This window comes from Nicotiana sylvestris, chromosome 9 (assembly GCF_000393655.2).
Source record: "Nicotiana sylvestris chromosome 9, ASM39365v2, whole genome shotgun sequence".
In the NCBI taxonomy this organism is placed as follows: Eukaryota; Viridiplantae; Streptophyta; class Magnoliopsida; order Solanales; family Solanaceae; genus Nicotiana; species Nicotiana sylvestris.
The window spans coordinates 4,331,164-4,352,389 of NC_091065.1; the positions used below are offsets into that span (position 1 = coordinate 4,331,164).

Here is a 21,226-nt window from a genome sequence, read left to right on the forward strand (position 1 = left end):
TTGAGGTCTAATAGACCTTAATCAAGGTGTTCTCATGTGAGAACACCCTGATTAAAGTTTGTTCGGCTTCAAGAGTTCGAAGTTGAATCAGAATTTAGGTCATTTTTGATTTCAAACCTTTTTGGTAAGTTTTTCTTTCTTTTGTTTTAGTTCTAATTAAGTTGTCAGCATGTTCTGTTGTGTTTGTTTGTTATGTTGTTATTTTTATTTCGGATTTCTTCCATCTCTGTTAAAGGCCTTTTATTTGGTCGATTGTCTTCTGTTTGTTCTGAATACACTCTGTGATAAACATGATCGTCAGTTAGATTAGTCGTCAAATGAACTAATTCATATAGGCCCAGTAATTTAACAAAAGTTGTCTGATACCCCTTAGGTCCCTGAACGTATTGTTTATATGCGAGCGACTGATTATTACCTGCTATAATTAGTATAGTCGACTCGATAAATGTCGTCGATTAGTTTTCTATAACTAATGAATCGAATGAGCTAATAATGTCGCATGACTAATGAGCCTGTATTGTGATTTGAATGTTGGGCATTACCCATGAATGGTAGTTTGTAACTACATTGTAAACAATTAAAGGCCAGGTTGGGGCAGTTCTGAAATCGAATGTTCAAAGCCCAAAGTGCCCTGATGCTGCAATAGGCAGGGCAGTAATAATCCAGGGTTAACAAGGGCATTCTGGGGTGTTGAAAAAGACAGAAAAGATTAGTATAAATGGGCTGACAAGTAGGGTACTAATTTAGGATTAAACTAATACCAATGGGGAACAAGACACAAGGGTATGGGGCTTAAATTGAATAATAAAATGATGCCCATAACTCCTGATTAAACAAAACCAGGCGTGGGGAATAAAGGGGGCTGGCAGCAAAGATGCTTAGGCATGGGCTTTAACAGGGTATGGGCAGGCTGCAAGTTGCAGCATGAGGGCAGCCTAGCTGCACCGAGTCATTTGGCTTATAAATAGGCCATTTGAGAACTTAAAAAGGGGCTGGACATTTCTTAGTCTTCAAAAAAGAAAAACAAGAAACATAAAGTCTCAGAATATTGTAACCAAACACTGTCTGAAAATTACATAAGAGTTTATGTTGGTTTAGCTGTCTTGGCCAATTACTGTTGGTTGCCTGTTTGAGCTGCTTGTGGTTGTTGAATTGCTGGGGTGTTTACATTGAATACTCTGCTGTCTCTGCTGGTTCCTACTCTGTTTCTGGGATTTTTTGTTTGTTGCTCGACTACTCGGGAGCTTCATCTTTGTTGGTTGATTTTGTTGCTGTGTTGTTGCTGTGTGTCTGCTGCTGCTGTATTCGTGCATACTACTCAACTGATCACTTTCTTTCTTCCTTTCCTTCCTATACCAGGTACACACCCAATACACTGTCAGATGTAGCTGGAAATTTGAGCATGAATGTAAATGAAAGACCTGAAGAATTTTGTTTATATACATAGTTTGCCCTTTTAAATATCATGTAATGTAGGAAATTTTATGCCTGTTTTGGATGTTGGAGATAGCCTTCAGGCCTGATAACTATCAATGAATGTTAGTTGAATGTTAGATTGTGTATATAGGATGGTGATAAGAGTATGCCTAAGGCAACAGGTTGTATCTCAGATTTAGTGCAATAGTGTAGTATAAGCATGTAATGTATGCCAAGCATAAAATTCGTACACTAAATGAGTTCTTTCCTTTCCAATAAATTGCTATATATAACTCTTAAAACCATGTCTTAAGATCAGGAACACAAATTCAGGGCCTCAACCTCACAAGGGTCGAGTTCAGGCCAAAACAGGCCAAGCCGGCCTGCTTCGAACAAGCAGTGGCCCAGGTCTGGCCACTCACGCTGGGCTGGATTTGGGCCTGTGATTACTTGTTCGGACAGCCTCGTTTCTGATTTTAGGCATTTCTGAATGTTGTTACAAACAACTTGCAAGCATGTAATTAATTAGGACTATCTACTGTTTTCAATTGATAAGGACAAACGCGATAAGAAACGTAGTTGCTATAGGATATCCTTTTAAAATAAGAACGAGATGAGCCTCGATGAAAATAAACAAAACGTGCAAATGCGGGGCCTTTGTTTAAATGTATATTATCGAAGCATTTAGGTTCCAGGACGGGTTGTTTAGCAAATCTCACAACCATCCTAAAATAACAATACGATAGACCCTTTAGGACGCGCCTTAATAAATCTTACCTTCTTAAACTCGGGTGCGCATTTATGCGACCCAAATCCAATTCTCAGCGGAGTCGAAATGTGTTTCTAATCACGGGTACATTGACTGTGACGTGGTTCGAGATGCATGTCCATGACATTGCAAATTCATTAAAAATAAAGAACGAGATGAGCCTCGCCAAATAAAAAATACAAATTGCGGGGCCCTCAGTCAATATTTGCTTTAAAATTTTTTTGGACTTCGGGATGGACCGTTAGTAAAATTCCACGGTCTTACCCAAAATAAATACGCTAGTCGCTTTAGGCGCGTCTTTAATAATTTAATTTCTTTAAACTCGGGTGCGCACGGATGTGACCCAAATCCAAATCTCAACGGAGTCAAAGTATGTCGACGACCACGGGTACATTGATTGTAACGCGGTCCGAGATACATTTTCACAACGTTGCAATTCCTGATAAAAACAGTAAAGTGATAAAAGCGGTTTAAAGATAAAATTTTCACACAAGTTCATATTTTATTTAAAATCAGATAAATAAGCCAAATATAACAGTTGAGCGACCGTGCTAGAACCACGGAACTCGGGAATGCCTAACACCTTCTCCCGGGTTAACAGAATTCCTTATCCGGATTTCTAGTACGCAGACTGTAATATAGAGTCATTCTTTTCCTCGATTCGGTATTAAAACTGGTGACTTGGGACACCCTAAATCTCCCAAGTGGCGACTCTGAAATAAATAAACCAATCCCGTTTCGATTGTCCTTGAATTGGAAAAAACTCCCTTGCGCCCCCGCGGGTGCGGAAAAAGAAGGTGTGACAGTAGCTAGTGCTCCTCTACAGTTTCAGAGGCCTCGATATGATCGATCCTATTCTGGTCCAGGTCGGAGTTCGCGGGCATCTGGCTTGCAACATCACAGGGATACTAGTCAGATGAGACCCCCAACACCACATTGTGATCAGTGCGGCAAGGCCCACTTTGGACTGTGTCGTCGAGGTTCTGATGCATGCTATTCGTGCGGGCAGCCTGGCCATATGATGCGGGATTGTCCTAATAGAGGAGGTGATGGTATGGCTCAGCCGACTGGATCTGTGTCTGGTTCTTCCTCATCAGTTCGACCTCCAGCACGGGGTTTTCAGCAGTCGACAGGTCGTGGTAGGGGTAGAGGTGCAGTGCCGAGTTCGAGTGGTGCTCAAAATCGAACCTATGCTCTAGTAGGTCGACAGGATCTCGAGTCGTCTCCAGATGTTGTTACAGGTATTATATCTGTGTTTTCTTATGATGTATATGCGCTGATTGATCCGGGATCTACATTATCATATGTTACACCCTTTGTGGCTAATAAGTTTGGCATTGAACCTGAATTGATAAGTAAACCCCTCGTGGTATCTACTCCGATAGGAGATTCTGTGATTGCTAGAAGGGTATATAGAGGTTGCACTGTGATGATTTGTAGTCGTCAAACCTCGGCAAATTTATTTGAGTTAGAAATGGTTGATTTTGATGTGATAATGGGAATGGACTGGTTGGCCTCATGCTATGCAAATGTTGACTGTCGTACGAAGATGGTTAGGTTCCAATTTCCGGGTGAACCCGTCATTGAATGGAAAGGGAACATTGCTACACCGAAAGGTAGGTTTATTTCCTATCTTAAGGCAAGGAAAATGATCTCAAAAGGTTACATTTATCATCTCGTTCGCGTTAGGGATGCGGAGGCGAAACCGCCTACTTTACAATCAATCCCTGTGGTCAACGAATTCCCAGATGTTTTCCCAGATGAACTCCCAGGCCTTCCTCCTGAAAGGGAGATTGAGTTTAGCATTGATGTGTTGCCTGACACTCAACCGATCTCTATTCCTCCATACAGAATGGCCCCGGCAGAGTTGCAAGAGTTGAAGGTGCAGTTGAAGGACTTGCTAGATAAGGGCTTTATTAGGCCTAGCACTTCACCTTGGGGTGCACCAGTCCTATTCGTGCGGAAGAAAGACGGGTCGTTACGGATGTGTATCGACTATCGACAGTTGAATAAGTCTACTATAAAGAACAAGTATCCACTTCCAAGAATTGATGACCTGTTTGACCAACTCCAGGGTGCCAAGTATTTCTCTAAGATTGATTTACGTTCAGGGTATCATCAGGTGAGGGTTAGGGAGAAGGATATTCCAAAGACGGCCTTCCGGACAAGATATGGGCACTTTGAGTTCTTGGTGATGTCGTTCGGGCTAACAAATGCCCCAGCAGCTTTTATGGATCTCATGAATACTATATTCAGGCCCTATCTTGATGTGTTCGTGATTGTATTCATTGATGACATTCTAGTATATTCTCGTTCGGAGGCGGAACATGCGGGCCACTTGCGGATAGTATTACAGACGCTTCAGGATCGTAAGTTATATGCTAAGCTCTCCAAATGTGAATTCTGGCTGAACTCAGTAGCATTCCTTGGCCATGTGATATCTGATGAGGGTATTAGTGTCGACACTCAGAAGATCGATGCAGTAAAGAATTGGCCGAGACCTACAACACCATCAGAAGTCCGCAGCTTCCTAGGGCTAGCAGGATATTATAGGCGGTTTGTAGAAGGATTTTCCTCTATATCATCACCATTGACTAAGTTAACACAAAAAGCTACCAAATTCCAGTGGTCTGACACTTGTGAACGTAGTTTTCAGGAGCTGAAGAATCGATTGACATCTGCACCAGTGCTCACTCTTCCTGAAGGAACAGAAGGTTATGTGGTATATTGTGATGCCTCAGGTATAGGTTTGGGGTGCGTATTGATGCAGCGTGGGAATGTGATTGCTTATGCATCAAGACAATTGAAGAAGCATGAAAAGAATTATCCAACCCATGATTTGGAATTGGCTGCAGTAATATATGCTTTGAAGATATGGCGGCACTACTTATACGGCGTCCATGTTGACATCTACACAGATCACAAGAGTTTACAATACATCTTCAAGCAGAAAGAGTTGAATTTGAGGCAGCGTAGGTGGCTTGAATTATTGAAAGACTACGACGTCGAGATATTGTATCATCCCGGTAAAGCCAATGTTGTGGCAGACGCTCTCAGCCGTAAATCAATGGGAAGCTTAGTACATATTGAGGCAGGTAGATGGGGGTTGATTAAAGAGCTTCATCAGCTAGCCAATATGAGAATCAGATTGTTAGACTCTGATGACGGAGGTGTTACTGTACAGAATACATCAGAATCATCTTTGGTAGCCGAGGTAAAAGCACGACAATATGAAGATCCTATCTTAGTACGATTAAGAGAAAGCATTCAACAGTGTAAAAGTATGGCTTTTGGGATCGGAAAAGATGGGGCACTGAGATACCAGAGCCGATTGTGTGTGCCTAATGTGGCAGGGTTGCGAGAGAAGATTATGAATGAGATTCATCAATCCCGATATTCCATCCATCCCGGCTCGACAAAGATGTATCATGATGTCAAGGAGCAATATTGGTGGGATAATATGAAGAAGTCTATTGCAGAATTTGTAGCCCAGTGTCCCAATTGTCAACAAGTAAAGATAGAACATCAGAAACCCGGTGGATTGCTTCAAAATATAGAGATTCCGACCTGGAAGTGGGAGGTGATTAATATGGACTTCATTATTGGATTACCTCGCTCTTATCATAAGTTTGACTCCATCTGGGTGATAATTGATCGACTTACAAAATGTGCCCATTTTCTGCCAGTGAAGACAACTTACACGGCTGAAGATATCTATTATATCAGACCGAGGAGCTCAATTTACGGCTAAATTTTGGAGGTCTTTCCAGAAGGGTTTAGGCACACAGGTAAATCTCAGCACTGCATTTCATCCGCAGACTGATGGACAGGCTGAACGTACCATTCAGACACTGGAAGATATGCTACGAGCATGTGTTCTAGATTTTAAGGGGAATTGGGATGATCATCTTCCACTCATAGAATTCGCCTATAACAATAGCTACCATTCCAGTATTAAAATGGCCCCATATGAGGCACTATACGGGAGGAGATGTAGATCACCAGTTGGATGGTTCGAAGTCGGTGAAACAGAATTATATGGGCCAGATTTGATTCACCAAGCTATTGAGAAGGTGAAAGTGATACAGGAGCGATTGAGGACGGCACAAAGCAGGCAAAAATCTTATTCTGATGTCCGACGTCGTGATCTAGAGTTTGAGGTTGGTGATTGGGTTTTCCTGAGGATCTCACCAATGAAGGGTATTATGCGTTTTGGGAAGAAAGGTAAGCTGAGTCCAAGGTATATCGGGCCGTATAAAATTCTTCGACGGATTGGACAGGTTGCTTATGAGTTAGAATTGCCATCCGAATTGGAATTTGTCCACCCGGTATTCCATGTATCTATGTTGAGAAAATGTATTGGAGACCCTTCTCGAGTCGTCCCTATCAAAGATGTACAAGTTACAGAGGACCTATCATATGAAGAAGTGCCAGTGGCGATATTAGATCGGCAAGTCCGCAAGCTGAGAACAAAAGATGTAGCTTCCGTCAAAGTATTGTGGAGGAACAAAAATATGGAAGAAATGACATGGGAAGCAGAAGAGGAGATGAAGTCTAAATACCCTTACTTATTCCAGAATGAAGATAACAAGGATGCTGGTGGAAGACAGGATACATTGGAAGAAGAAACGGCTCTATGAGGTAAGCAATAATTTGAGAATACTCCTCCTTAATACAAAATGGTGATATGTAGATAATGTAAATACGCATAATGCTTTGTGTAGCCTTGTGAAGCCATATGTTGGGCTTAATTACTTGCAAGTTTTGCTAGTGACCATTTTATAGGGGAAAATTGATCGGAAATTTCCATTGGAATCCACGATGATTTAAACTCCCCATAAACCCTTACATTCGAGGACGAATGTTCCTAAGGGGGGAGGGTGTTACAACCCATATCCACATGTGTTAGTTCATGCCATATATTAGTTAACATAAATCCAAGAAGGAATTATCTTTGAGATGATAAGAAGTCAATCCTATTGGTCTTAAGTGATACAAGAGTGTATAAGGGTGATTAACCAGTATTAGAAGTTAAACGAATCAAGGATGTTGTAACTCGTATTTTCAGGTAATCTAGCGGTGCTTAATACACTCAAGAGGTCATTTATTAAGGTATTTTAATCATATAATATCCGTATCATAAGTCTTGAAGTCAAACGAGTTATGAAACAAAAGTCGACAAAAGTTGTCGCAACTTAGGTTCATAATTTTACTTAAACATTAGGTCAAATGTTTCTAATCTTTTCTCATAATTTACAAGGAATTACGGGGTGATCTACCAACCAAATTAAATATCTATGAGTCTAGTTTCCAACTCATTAAACCGTTCATCGATACGATCTCGGAGTAGAGAGATATTCACATTTTTGTGAGACTGCGCCAAGCACCTCTCTATGGGGCCCACTAAGTCGGTTTAAGATATTTGGACCTATATAGGATGCCTCCAACCCGTTTTAAGTCATTTATTTTCACTATTTTCAGAACTTAGAACCCTAGGAACATCCTCTCAAGGTTCTCTCAAGAATCAAGACCCAAAAAAGGGCAAACAACACAAATCAAGTGTCGGGAATCCCGTGGCGCTAGTAAGTCTCTTGTTCTTCTTGTTGTTGCTCATTTTTGTGTCGTTTCAGCTCGTGTGGGAGGTTGTTTTAAAGGTTTTATGTTCTGTAAATACTCCCTCATGTTCTTAATATCAATCCTAGGTGATTTCAAGCCTTCTAAAGTGATTCTAGTGCCGAAAAACACTAATTGATCGCTAGTTTCGCTTTTTTGTTGTTGTGGCAGCATTGGAGGGATATTTCATGGAAATTTAAGGTCAAATTGGAGTTGTTCTTTCTGTATAAAGGTAAGGAACCTCTTACTCTATATGTATTTAAGATTATCCAAGTTGCGGCTAAGCCATTGAAGCTAGAACTTGTGAGATATATATCGAAAGGCTTGGTAGTAATGTTATTGTTTTGTGGACTGTTTTGCGTTGTTGTTGGGCTGCGTATTTTACTACTATCTTGTGGAGTTTTGGAGGAGGAAGGGTGTGGAGAAACACCATATATATGTAGGGTTATGGGCTGATAGTTATTCGTAACATTTCCAGGTTGTTTGACACGACTACGGTGGTCGTCGTATGTATGGAGTGATTAGGCTGTGTGTGGACTATTTTGGGAGGCTCAATACGTTTATTATTGATGTTGTTTGGGCTGTTTGGTGACTGTTTTGAATGGTGTGAGGTCATATATATAGGGGAGGTGCTGTCCGTTTCATCGTAAAATAGGTTGTGGTCGATACATAATAGTTATGACGCTTAAATGATAACGATAGTATCGTTTCTCTTATTGTAGACTAAGGAGTTTTGACAATTGCATAGCTTGAGATTGGGGCAGTATATACAAGGTATGTGAGGCTATCCCTTTCCTTCTTTTTCACGACTCCGATTGTACATAATGTAATGAACGAGCTTCCAAGATACTCTACTCTTAGAAGCTAGCAGTACTTACATTGTTTTCCCTCTTATGGAACGATTGATGTTAATGTTGCTTCTCTTATTCTTATGTTATCAATGTTATTGGTACTTCCTGATTCTTATAAGGTTCATAGTGAAGAGTTAGTCCTAATAACGTGTACAGAGGATACCGACCTTACGTCACTCCGAAAGGTTTAGAATGTGATTCCATGAGTCGAGCATGCATTATATATATGTATCTATTTTACTCTACCGAGCCACGCTATAGTTGGCCGGGTACGGCACCTATTGTGCAACCACTGATCAGTTGGGTTTTACCGAGCTCCACGTGGCCGGGTACGATTCTACCGAGCCTATTATGGCCGGGTACGATATGATGATGATGATGCCCACAGAGGCGAATGCTTTAAAGGTTTATGTATTTATACATATGTATCATGCATTTCATGTAAGTAGCCCTCAGAGGTACTAAGATGTTACAGGTTGTATATTCTCTATCCTTGCTTACATTACTGATCATATTTATGGTTCCTTGCCTTACATACTCAGTACTTTATTCGTACTGACGTCCTTTTATTTGTGGACGCTGCATGTCGTGCTGCAGGTCCTGATAGACAGGCAGGTGCAGCTCCCCCACCACAGTAGACTGTCCAGTTCAGCGGTGATTGGCGAGATCCCTTCTCCGGACTTGCCTTGGTCTTGGTATGCAATTTTTGTTATAGACATTATGGGTATGTCGGGGCCCTGTTCCGGCTATGTTGCAACACTTATGTTCTTTTAGAGGCTCATAGATAGGTGTCGGCTCATGTATAGTTTGGTATGCCTTGTCGGCTAGTTTTTGTTGTATAGTCTTTCATAGTAGCGTGGTAGCTCATACCTTATATGTAGTTTCTTGATTGTCTGGTCATCCCCTGCTATGTATGTTCATGCCGTCATATTTTATTGCTGGTTGTCCATGATCTAGGTCTACCATTTATATTGATCTCGTCAGCCTTAAAAGATAATAATGAAGGTTAGATGAAATGTACGTTGGTGCTCGGCAAGTGTGGTCGGGTGCTAGTCATGGCCCTTCAGTTTGGGTCGTGACAAACTTGGTATCAGAGCAAGTCTGTCCTAGGGGTTGTCTATGAGCCGTGTCTAGTAGAGTCTTGATTATGGATGTGTAGCGCACCACATTTATAATCAGGAGGCTACATGACATCTAGGGTTGTTACCCTATAGTTTGGCCCCTGCATATAGGTCACTTATAATAAGAAAACTAGAAAGAAAGTTGAGGCTCCAATTTTCTTGATTGTTTATACCAGAGCATGTACTAAAAAAAAATTAACCTAAATAACCACCAACACAAATGCTTAAATCAAAAATAGCTAATAGATGTATAAAGTATATATAATTCATTAATAATAACATATATAATTTATGTATACTGACTAAGAAAAATAAATTGTTAATTCGATCGACTATTTGTGTAAGATCCCTTAAAAAACAAAAAGCATGTAGATAGTTGTTAGATGCCTATTTTAATAAATACTTTTTATATAGTCAAAGTACATTACATAAAAATGGGACGGAAGAAGTAATAAGTTTTAAAGTCTAACATCTTAAACAAAGAGCCAAAGAGGATGCTCTACTGATAGAGAGACGAAGAAAGCAAGGATTTTAATTATTTGACTTTCTTGGTGTCACGATCCGAAATTCTCACTTTCGGAATTGTGATGGCGCCTAACATTTTACTTGCTAGGAAAGCCAACATTAAATAATCGTTAAGCCAATTTTTAATCAATACGAATAAATAGAGAGTCATTTAAGCCAAATAGAAACGAAAATTGAGTGCGGAATAAAATAAAACCCGTAATATCTAATACAAATCTGGATCTGGAGTCACAACTCACGAGCTTCTAGAATTTTACTACAAATAGAGTCTGAAAGAAATACAACTGTTTAAAAGAAAAGAAACAGTGAAATAGGAAAAATAGAAGGGGACTTCAAGGTCTGCGGATGCCAGCAGATCTACCTCGAGTCTCTGAATGACTAAATCCAAGTTTTTCCAACTCACGGACAGCTAGGGCCGACACCGAAATTTGCACAAGAAGTGCAGGGTATAGTATGAGTACAACCGACCCCATATACTCCGTAAGTGTCGAGTCTAACCTCGATGAAGTAGTGACGAGGTTATGACTAGACACCCACGTAATAAACATGTGTGATAACACTATATGTACAAGATGACGACAAATAGAAGCTAAACATGTACTATTGGGAGGGGGACATGCTAAGGGGATACAAGATACGAGAAATACAATGGAAATGATAACCAGAACAGTCAATATGACTTTAACCAGTAAAAACTATGAAGAGAATTGCACGACATCACCCTTCGTGCATTTACTCTCAACCTCACAATGAATCAATGATACTGCACGGCATCACCCTTCGTGCTTTTACTCTCACTCATAATATAAATCAATAGAAACAGCACGACATCACCCTTAGTGCATTAACTCTTATAACATGACACAGCATCACCCTTCGTGCATTAACACTCACAATATGGTACGACATCACCCTTTGTGCATTAACACTCACAAACGGTACGACATCACCCTTCGTGCATTATCACTCTCCCTTGCCATATAATAATGAACAAGTAATAACAGGGAGATAGAATAACATGAGCAAGCCTTACTTCAACAATGGTTCTACAATACTAAATCTCAACTTTGAAATCAATACTCAATTATTACCAAAAATCCATAAACACGATAATAACGATCAATTTAACAAATAACTAGTCTAAGAATGGATATCATGATCAAAGTAAGCAAAAATTACAAGAAACAAGTCTCACCCTCAAGCGTTAACCCGACAACAATGCATAAGTACTCGTCAACTCACATATACGTTGTACCCAACATCTAAACAAGTAGCAAATAAACAAACAAGTCCTATTCTCTCAAGTCAAGGTTAACCATGACACTTACCTCGCTCCAAACACCAAACTCAAAGTTCAACCACAGCTTTGCCTTTCAAACACATCTCTGAATCGATAGAATCTAGCAAATTACCAACCAAACGATTCAAATTATTCCTTAGGAAATACCCACGATTAAAAAGAATTCAATTTAGGTCATTATTGAAAAAGTCAACAAAAGTCAACTCCCGGGCTTGGTTGGTCCAAACCCGAAATTCGGACCAAAACAAGATTACTCGTTCAACTTCGAGCCCGGTTATGTAATTTATTTTGGAATCCGACCTCAATTTGTGGTCCAAATTCCCATTTTACAAAAATCCATAATTCTATCCAAACCCCCAATTTCCACCATGAAAACACAAGATTTTTGGTTGAAATCTTAGGAAATATAGTGACAGATTGAAAGAAACTAGTTTAGAATCACTTACCAATGACTTGGGGAAGTAGAGTTCTTTGAAAAATCGCCTCTAGGGTTTTTAGGTTTGAAAATTTGAGAGAACGAACAAAAATCCCGTCTAACTCCCATTTTGATCAGTTGCAAATGTCGCATTTGCGACCTGCGAACCCCGCAAATGCGAAGAAACCTTCGCAAACACGAAGTCTTTCCCATCTCTGCTTTCTTCGTAAATGCAAAGAATCGTTCGCAAATGCGAACTTTGACCTTCCACAATTGCGACCATTTGATCGCAATTGCGATCACTGCTTGCCCCAGTCCCACTTCGCAAATGCAAAGCTTTGTTCGCAAATGCAAACTTGAGTGCACAAAAATTGAAGCGCACCAGAAATGTTCTAAGTCCAAATTTCACTCTGTAACCTATCTGAAACTCACCCAAGCCCTCGGGGCTCTAAACCAAATATGTACACAAGTCTAAAAATATTATACGAACTTGCTCGCGCGATCAAATTGCCAAAATTAAACACCTCGAATTATGAATTGAACACCAAATCAAATAAAATTTTCAAGAAAACTTTGAAACTTCTATTTTCACAATCGGACGTCCGGATCACGTCAAACCAAATTCATTTCTCACCAAATTTGGCAAACAAGTCATAAATATAGTGTTGGACCTATATCGGGTTCCGAAACCAAAATACGGACCCGATATCCATTGGTCAAACATTTCAAAGTCATTAAGCTTCGAACTTTCAAATTTCAACAAAATCCGATAACTCGGACTAGAGATTTCCGAATTTGATTTCGGGTATACGTTCAAGTCCTAAATCAAGATACGGACCCACCGGGACCGTCAAAACACGAATCCGGGTCTGTTTGCTCAAAACGTTGACCGTAGTCAACCAAAATGGATTTCAAAGCAAAACAAATTCATATTTTTATCAGTTTTTATCATAAAGACTTTCCGACAAAATACCCGGAGTCCGCATGCATGCAAATCGAGAAGGTTTAAGATGAGGTATTTAAGGCTTCAAAGTGCATAATTAGTTTCTAAAACATAAAATGACCTATTGGGTCATCACACTTGGAAAAATTTAAAAGCAAAGATTTAATTATTTGACTTTCATGACAAATTTATTAAAGAGTCATATCTGTTTGTTTAATTTCCTTTCCCTATTATCTATTAGGTCACATGCCTATTGTGTGTGAGAGACGATTGTAAATGGTGTCCTCTCAAGATTTGCAAAATATGATCTGTATCTTAATTTGTTCAATATAATCTCTTTGTCCAAGTCATTTTTACTGTCCGAAATTGTTGCACTTTAAGTTAACATTTTTATCTCTCGATAAGTAGATAAAATGGAGTTGCAAAAAGTGCAACCAAAACAAACAAACAAAAGTGTGAAGTGTGGATTTAGCTACTTGTCTAGTAAGATATTACGGTTTAACATAATTACAAATAAAATTTTACTAGACAGAATTAAGACTCGTGCTGATGTTAAATCGGCCCTATATACCTAAGGCGGGATAACCATAATCTAATTAGAGTAAGACCCTAATAGGTGGGCAAGCATCGCGTATTGCACATATGACCATGATGAATTATATGAGTTGGTTCATTCGGTATGATTATAATACTAGGTGCAGACCACGTGAATTTAAGACGTGACATTTACATTTTCGTTTGATTGCCCTTTGCAACTCCAATTTATCAACTTATTGAGAAAGAAGTTTCTTACTTAAAGTGCAAAAAAGAAATTGGAAAAACTAATGAAAAGTTAATAGAACCATTCTGATCATATTTTGCAAATCTTGAAAGTACATTATTTTGTGGCAGAAATATGAGCCATCATCTACAATCCCCTCTCTCACACAATAGGCATATGACCTAATAGATATTAGGGAAAGGAAGTTAAACAAATAGATATGATACTTTAAATTGGCCAAGAAAGTCATATAATTAAAACTTTGCTTTTAAATTTTGTCAAGAAAGTCAAATAGTAAGATGTCAGTCCTTAAAGCTTATTAGTAGATATCGACATTAGCATTTAGCAGTTTTCTCTTTTTCTTTTACTAGCATCTTTAACGTTGGGTCCTCCGATCCACTTTACAACTCTTGTACGACAACAAAATGAAGAAATTAATTGCAAAAAAGAAGAAGAAGTTAGTAGTAACTAGGGATGGCAAAAGGGCTGCTCGGGTCGGATATGGGCGAGTCAAAAATGAGTAATGCAAAAAACGAATAAATTATCCGACCCGATTCATATTTAATGCGGATAAAAAACGGGTTAACCGGCGGATAATATGGATATCCATATTATACATGACTTCTTGAATATGATCACTTTTAGAGAATTCCAAATCTTCCAAACTTGAGAAACCCCCGATTTGAGGCTTTACAAATATAAAAGTTAGAACCCATTAGTTATCTATTGGTTATCCATTTTCTAAGTGAATAATATGGTTCTTTATCCATATTTGTGTAATGACCCGAACGATCATTTTGAGCATTTTCACTTCGTTCGGTAGTTTGAGGACATGAGTAGCTCTGTCGGTTTTGGTGTCAGGTTATTCGGAATCGATTTGGAAGAATGAATTTCATAATTCAAGCTTTAAGTCGGAAGAGTTGACCAAGTTTGACTTTTTAGTATTTGATCTCGAATGAGAGTTTTGATGGTTCTGTTAGGTCCGAATGATATTTTGGACTTGGGCGTATGCCCGGATTTGCATTTGGATATTTCTAGAAGGTTTCGGTGCGACTTGGCAAAAGTTCGAAACTTGAAGGTTTGGAAAATTAATAAGTTTGACTGGGAGTTGACTTTAAAGATATCAGATTCGGATTGTGGTTCCGAAAATTAGAATAGCTTTGTTATGTCATTTGGGACTTATTTACAAAATTTGAGTTCATTCCGAGTTGATTTGATATGTTTTGGCGCGAGCTTTGGTAGTTGAAAGTTCATTAAGTTTAATTTGTGGTGCGATTCGTCATTTTGATGTTGTTATGCGTGATTTGAGGCCTCGAGTAGGTCCTTGTTCTGATATGAGACTTGTTGGTATATTCGGACTGGGTTCCGAGAGGCTCGGGTGAGTTTCGGACGAGGTGTGGATTATTTTGTTGCATGTTGCAAATTGCTAAGGCTGCTGGTTCTAGTATAACCGCATCTGCATATGCGACGCTGTCTTCACAAAAGCGAAAATGGGATGTGTTTGGAGTTATCGCAGATGCGAATGTTGGGGCGCTCCTGCGATCCAGCAGAGGCGAGGAAAGAGTCGCAGAAGCGACGAGATGCGCAGAAGCATGAGTGGTTTGTCGCACTTGTGTGTGTGTAGCAACGGGGAAAGTTCCACAGGTGTGAAAGGCTGATTTTCAGAGGGCTTCGCAGAAGCATGATTTTACCGTAGAAGCGGAGGTCGCAGATGCGATAATATGACCGCATATGCGGAAACGCAGGGCAGATACTACACATATCGAGGGTTGGCCATTTTTATCACATATTGAGCTATAGCCTTCTGAGTTGGGAAATATTTTAGGCGATTTTCACCACATAGATAGGAATAAGTATTCTCTATTTAGTTTTTGTTATATTTCATGAATCTATCTTCGATTTTGGCATTTGGATTATGAATTTTAAAAAAAAAATTGGGGGTTTTGCCTAAAATTTTATAAAGCAAAATTTTGTGTTTTGAACGTCGATTCGGAGTTGGATTTGAGTGAAACTAGTATGGTTGGATTCGAAATTGAATGGGTTGTCGGATTTTGTGAGTTTTGTCGGGTTCCAAGGTACAAGCCCAGGTTTGACGTTTTGGTTGAATTTGGGTTTTTGATTAAAGATTCGACCTTTATCATTTGGAATTGTTTCCTTAGGCATTATTTCATGTATTTGAGTTGCTTTTGGCTAGTTTCGAGCCGTTCGAAGTTCAGTATACGTGGGATGATATTTTTTTTAGCATCGTTTGGCTTATTAGAGGTAAGTAACACTTCTAAACTTGGTGCTGAGGGTATGAAACCCCGAATTACGTGTTATGTGATTGATTTGAGGTGACATGCATGCTAGGTGACGGGTGTGTGGGCGAAAACCATAGAAATTATGATTTAGTCGATTCCATAGAACTGTGTAGCTATCTTATCTGAACATTTTTACTGTAATCTATGTGTTAGTGCACTTGAGCTGTGATTTATGCTAGAAATCATGTTTATACTATATGCTGGTACTAGGGGTGTACAAAGAAAACCGACAAACCGCACCAACCCGATAATCCGAGTCAAACCGAGAAAAAAAATCCGACTATGGTTTGGTTTGGTATTGGGAAAAAAACCCAACCATAATTAGTTTGGTTTGGTTTTAACTAAAGAAAGTCAAACCGAAACCAAACCAACCCGGCATTGCATATATAGAAATTTTTAGATATATTTTATGTATAAATATACTTATTGTGATGTAATTTATAATATTTCTTAAAAGATTTCATAATTTTATCTTTTGAGGTATTATTTCAAGGTTGAACTTAGAACTTTTGAATATTCCAATAAGTTTTATAGCTATTAACATTAGCAAATTAAATAGTACTAACAAAAGTCCAAACCAAAATCAAATCAACACTAATACTAACAAAATACATTCAATTCAATACTACAAACGGGAAGGTATTAAATATTTATTTTTTATTTTGCAATAATTTAGATAAAAATGCATAACCTATTTTTATTTTTTCTTTAGCGTTTAGTCATGTAATTAATACTCCCTTATTAGTCTACTTATTTTAGTATGACTTAGTACTTTTAGATTATGTTTATTTTTATCATGGTTTTTTAATTAACAATATTTATATTACATAATTTTATTGTCTTTATTGTTGAATATTTTAGGATAATGCCATGACATATCTCATATTTTGTATTATTTTCTTGGAAAATACTTTATATAGTTCTATCTTACTAGGACTAAAGAAATATTTTGAGCACAATTTATATCTTTTGTTCTACGAAGATTTTACCGGAAAAAAACCCCAAAAAACCCGAATAACCCGAAATTCCGAGAAAACCCGAGAGTGAAAAATCCGAATTTTATTGGCTTGGTTTGGTCTTTAGATTTAATAACTTGACACAATTGGTTTGGTTTGGTAATTATAAAATCTGAATCAACCCGATCTATGTACACCCCTAGCTAGTACTATTGAGACCACAATGGTCGTTCTTTGATGTTGAGTTATTTGCTTAATTGTAGTTATCTACTCAGTCGCATTCATCATTATATATTATATCTCAGTCTCTGTTATCGTATATTGTCACATCTCGTATCATTGATTTGGGCTGCTTAGCATGAGTGTTGTGAGCCTAAAAGACTGGAGATATTGAGTGAGGCCGTATGGGATCGGGATACCCACCGTAGTAGACTTTATTTATTCATTCTAGGATTTGGCTTATTATAGCGCTTGTACTGGATCTATCCCTCCGGAGTCTACACACCCACAGTGAGTGCAATTGCTATTGATCTTTGGGTTGGATTTGCCCTGGATTCATTTGTATTGGGTTGGATCTGCCCTGGATTTATTTAAATTTGGGCTGGATTTGCCCTGTACAGTATTGAGTGACTGAGTGTGAATATTTACTTATGTTTGGGTTGGATCTGCCATGTACAGTACTGAGTGACTGAGCGTGCTGAGTATTGAGCATGATGAGTGAGAATACGAGACAGTGATATTGAGCACTCTGAGAGTGTGAGTACATGAGTTCATCACTAAGATGCATTGCTTTTGACATGCGTACTTGAGATACAGGCATATAGATGCATTTCATAATGCTACCCGGTTTTGGTGACATTCATGATTTCACTTGCACATCGACATGTAGGTGTAAAGATGTACTTTTCTCATGATATCTGAAAATGAAACACCTTAATTATTGTTGAAAGATTTCAGGGCAAAATCACAGTTTTTAGACTTACTCATATCTTTGGTGATTTGGTGAAAAGAATTAAGTTATACTGACATCTTTGAAAAACATGCTTATTTTCTCATAACTATGAATGGGTTGAGCATCATATTTCTGAGTTATTCCTTATAAATTTTTATTATATTGTTATGAACTGTTGCTGGTTATTGGAGTTGGACTCTGACCCTTGTCCCAGCTCGTCACTTCTTTCAACCTAAGATAAGGTCTGTGACTTATTGAGTACATGGGGTCAGTTGTACTCATACTATACTTCTACACCTTACGTGCAGATGTTGGATGCTGATGCGGCTGTGTATGGAGGGAGTTGGATTTGAAGATGTACTTGCATTCCAGCTATGACTATCACTTGTCCTTGGTAGCATTAGATTCAGATTCTATTCATTTATATTTCAAACAGATGTTGTAATTATTTCAATTCAGTTTTGTAAAAATCTTAATGTTAGAAGTTCATGATTTGTACTACCTGTCCTTGAAAAATGTGTAAAGGTTCAATTATTTTATCATTCATTTGTCTCAATAAATTTCATTAATTTGGATAGTTGTTAATTGGCTTACCTAGCGGGCTGGGTTAGGTGCCAACATGACTAGTTGGATTTTGGATCATGACAAGTTGACATCAGAGTCCTAGGGTCAAAGGTTCTACGAGTAATGAGCAACTGTCTAGTAGAGTCTTGCGGATCAGTATGTTGACGTCCAGACATATTGTCACGACCCTATCCTCCCTTCGTGAGATGTTGTGACGGCACATAGTCTCTATGACTAGGTAAGCCTAATATTTGCGGAAATAGCCAAAATTGAAAAAAACCTTAACAACTAACAACAACAGATATTTAAATAACTGATATAATGCCGCTCGGCATGTACAATAACCAACTCTCGGATATACATAGAATTTCCTAAAAATCGGAACATCATAAGTCACAAGCTTCTAAGAATTTGTCTAATTGTTTCTATACATCAGTAACTAGAAGAAGTAAAGGAGGAAGAACATAAAAAGGGATAGAGGGAGACTCTGAGGTCTGCGGACGCAGGCAGATGTACCTTGAAGTTTCTGGAGCAGCAGCAAGTACGCAACTAATAGCGTGACTGGTAGGAGGTACCTAGATCTGCACACGAAACATGTGTAGAAGAGTAGTATGAGTACACCACAATGGTACCCATTAAGTGCAAAGCCTAACCTCGGTCGAGTAGTGATGAGGTCAGGCCAGGGCCCTACTGGTATATATAAATTAAATAAGGCAGAATAAAAATATCGCAGTATAATAAGAGACTAGATTTAACAAAAAGAAAATCACACAAGAATAACAGTACAATACACAGGAATAATACAATAGGGGATCTCCCAAGATACAGTCTCGTAGTCCCAAAAATAAATATGCAAGGGGATATCCCGAGATACCGTCTCGTAGTCTCAAAGTAAATATGTAGGGTCAAAATAAATATGTAGAGTTCGTACTTGGTATCAAATAAAGAAACTGCTCAAGGGTCGATTTTTGCCCCCAGATTATGAGCAATATTTTTCCTGCAGTATCAACAGTGCGGCCAAGGTGACAGATCTATGCATGATTATACTACTAAATTCATAAGGCTTGCTGAACGCAATAATTTGATAGAGTTTGATAACCAACAAGCAGCTAGATATATTAATGGATTAAAGCCCGCAATCTAGGAAAGGATTGGTGTACAGATGTTGGCAAATGTTTCCGAAGAATGAAATATGGCATTAAAGGCAGAACTGATGATGCAAGAGAAGGATAAGATTGGAGTAGGAAGAATCACTTTTTGTCCGCACCAACGTTTGTTGACCAGGATGCACCCATCTATAATTCCCAGAAACAAGCAGAAAAAATTTTCTAATGATAGAGATTCTGGGAAAAGACTACAGAATTGAGCACACAAGCAAACAAAAGCGAATCCATATGCTAGACCAACTACTGGAAAGTGCTACGGTTGTCCTCAAACTGGGCATAACTCTAGTGATTGTCCACAGAGGAAGGAAATCAACATAATAGAGTGGGGAGAACACATAAAAGATTGTGAAGAGGGTGATGAATTCTTATGTAGGCCTGGTGGTGATAATGATGGCCATAATTTTGATGAAAGACAGATCTATGTAGTTAGAAAAACGATGCTAGTCCCAAAGAAGGAAGAGATGACTCAGCGCCACTTACTCTTTCGCACTAGGTGTACAATCAAAGGCAACATTTGTAACTTGATAATTGATGGTGGTAGTAAAAAGATTATCACTGGAAAGAGTATAGATGCTACAGTTACTAGTGGAGAAACATCCAAATCCTTACAACATTGGATGGATCAAAACAGTAGGAAATATCCAAGTAACAAAAAGATGTAGAGTTTCTTTCTCAATTGGGAACTACAAAGATGAAGTGTACTGCAATGTGGTAGACATAGATGTATGTCATCTATTATTTGATAGGCCTTAGAAGTTTGACAAGGATGCTCACCATTTTGTATGAATGGCGTCAGCAATGAGGAATATTAAAGAAGCTATGTTCCCGAAATCAATCCTTTCGGATCCTAGACAAAGAGCTCCTAATCTATAGTGTGAATTACATGGGGCTCATGGCCAAAGGACTGGGGACTGCCAGCATCTTCGAGAAGAAGTGGAAATGTTTTTGAAGAGTGGTAACCATAGAGAGTTCTCAAGAGACTGCACCAAGAACAACTATGGGAGAAGCCTGGATAATGTAGAGCCATCAAACCGGCAGCGGGGCCACCCGGGATAAAAATCAACATGATTTTCAGAGGAAATGAAGTCATTGGGATAACATTTTTGACAACAAAGAAGACGAAGATATCAGTGCCTCATGGCAAGAGTATCCGAGAAGTCTAAGAAGATTACATCACCTTCATCGAGGAAGATGCTGATGGACTTCTTCTACCGCACAATGATGCTCTTGTAATTTCTCTTAATGTTTTAGGTTTCAAAATTAAGCATGTTTTGGTTGATCCAGGAAGTTCAGCCAATATCATATAATGGAAAGTCTTGGAGCAAGCGAAGTTAATCAGAAACATAATTTTTGTGGCAAATCTCCTAGATGGCTTCAATCTAACAAGCGTGACAACTTGAGGAAAAATTCTGTTTTTACCCGTGTCGAAGGTGAAACGAAGACTACCCTGTTCAAAGTGGTATATGGTGACATGGGTTATAATGTAATCCTCGGAAGGCCGTGGATACATGAAATGAAGTCCGTGCCTTCAACCTACCATCAATTGTTGAAGTTTCCAACACTAGAAAGGATCAA

General features: G+C 38.7%; 1 long non-coding RNA gene across 1 annotated transcript; it reads right to left on the reverse strand.

Annotated features, from left to right (window-relative positions):
• Nucleotides 1–18,766: 18,766 nt before the first annotated feature.
• LOC138877039 (uncharacterized) lies at nucleotides 18,767–20,416 on the reverse strand. Its single transcript, XR_011402354.1, has 2 exons — nucleotides 19,417–20,416; nucleotides 18,767–19,066 (listed from the first exon to the last, which is right to left on the reverse strand). It is a non-coding gene; the product is annotated as an uncharacterized lncRNA (long non-coding RNA).
• Nucleotides 20,417–21,226: the final 810 nt, after the last annotated feature.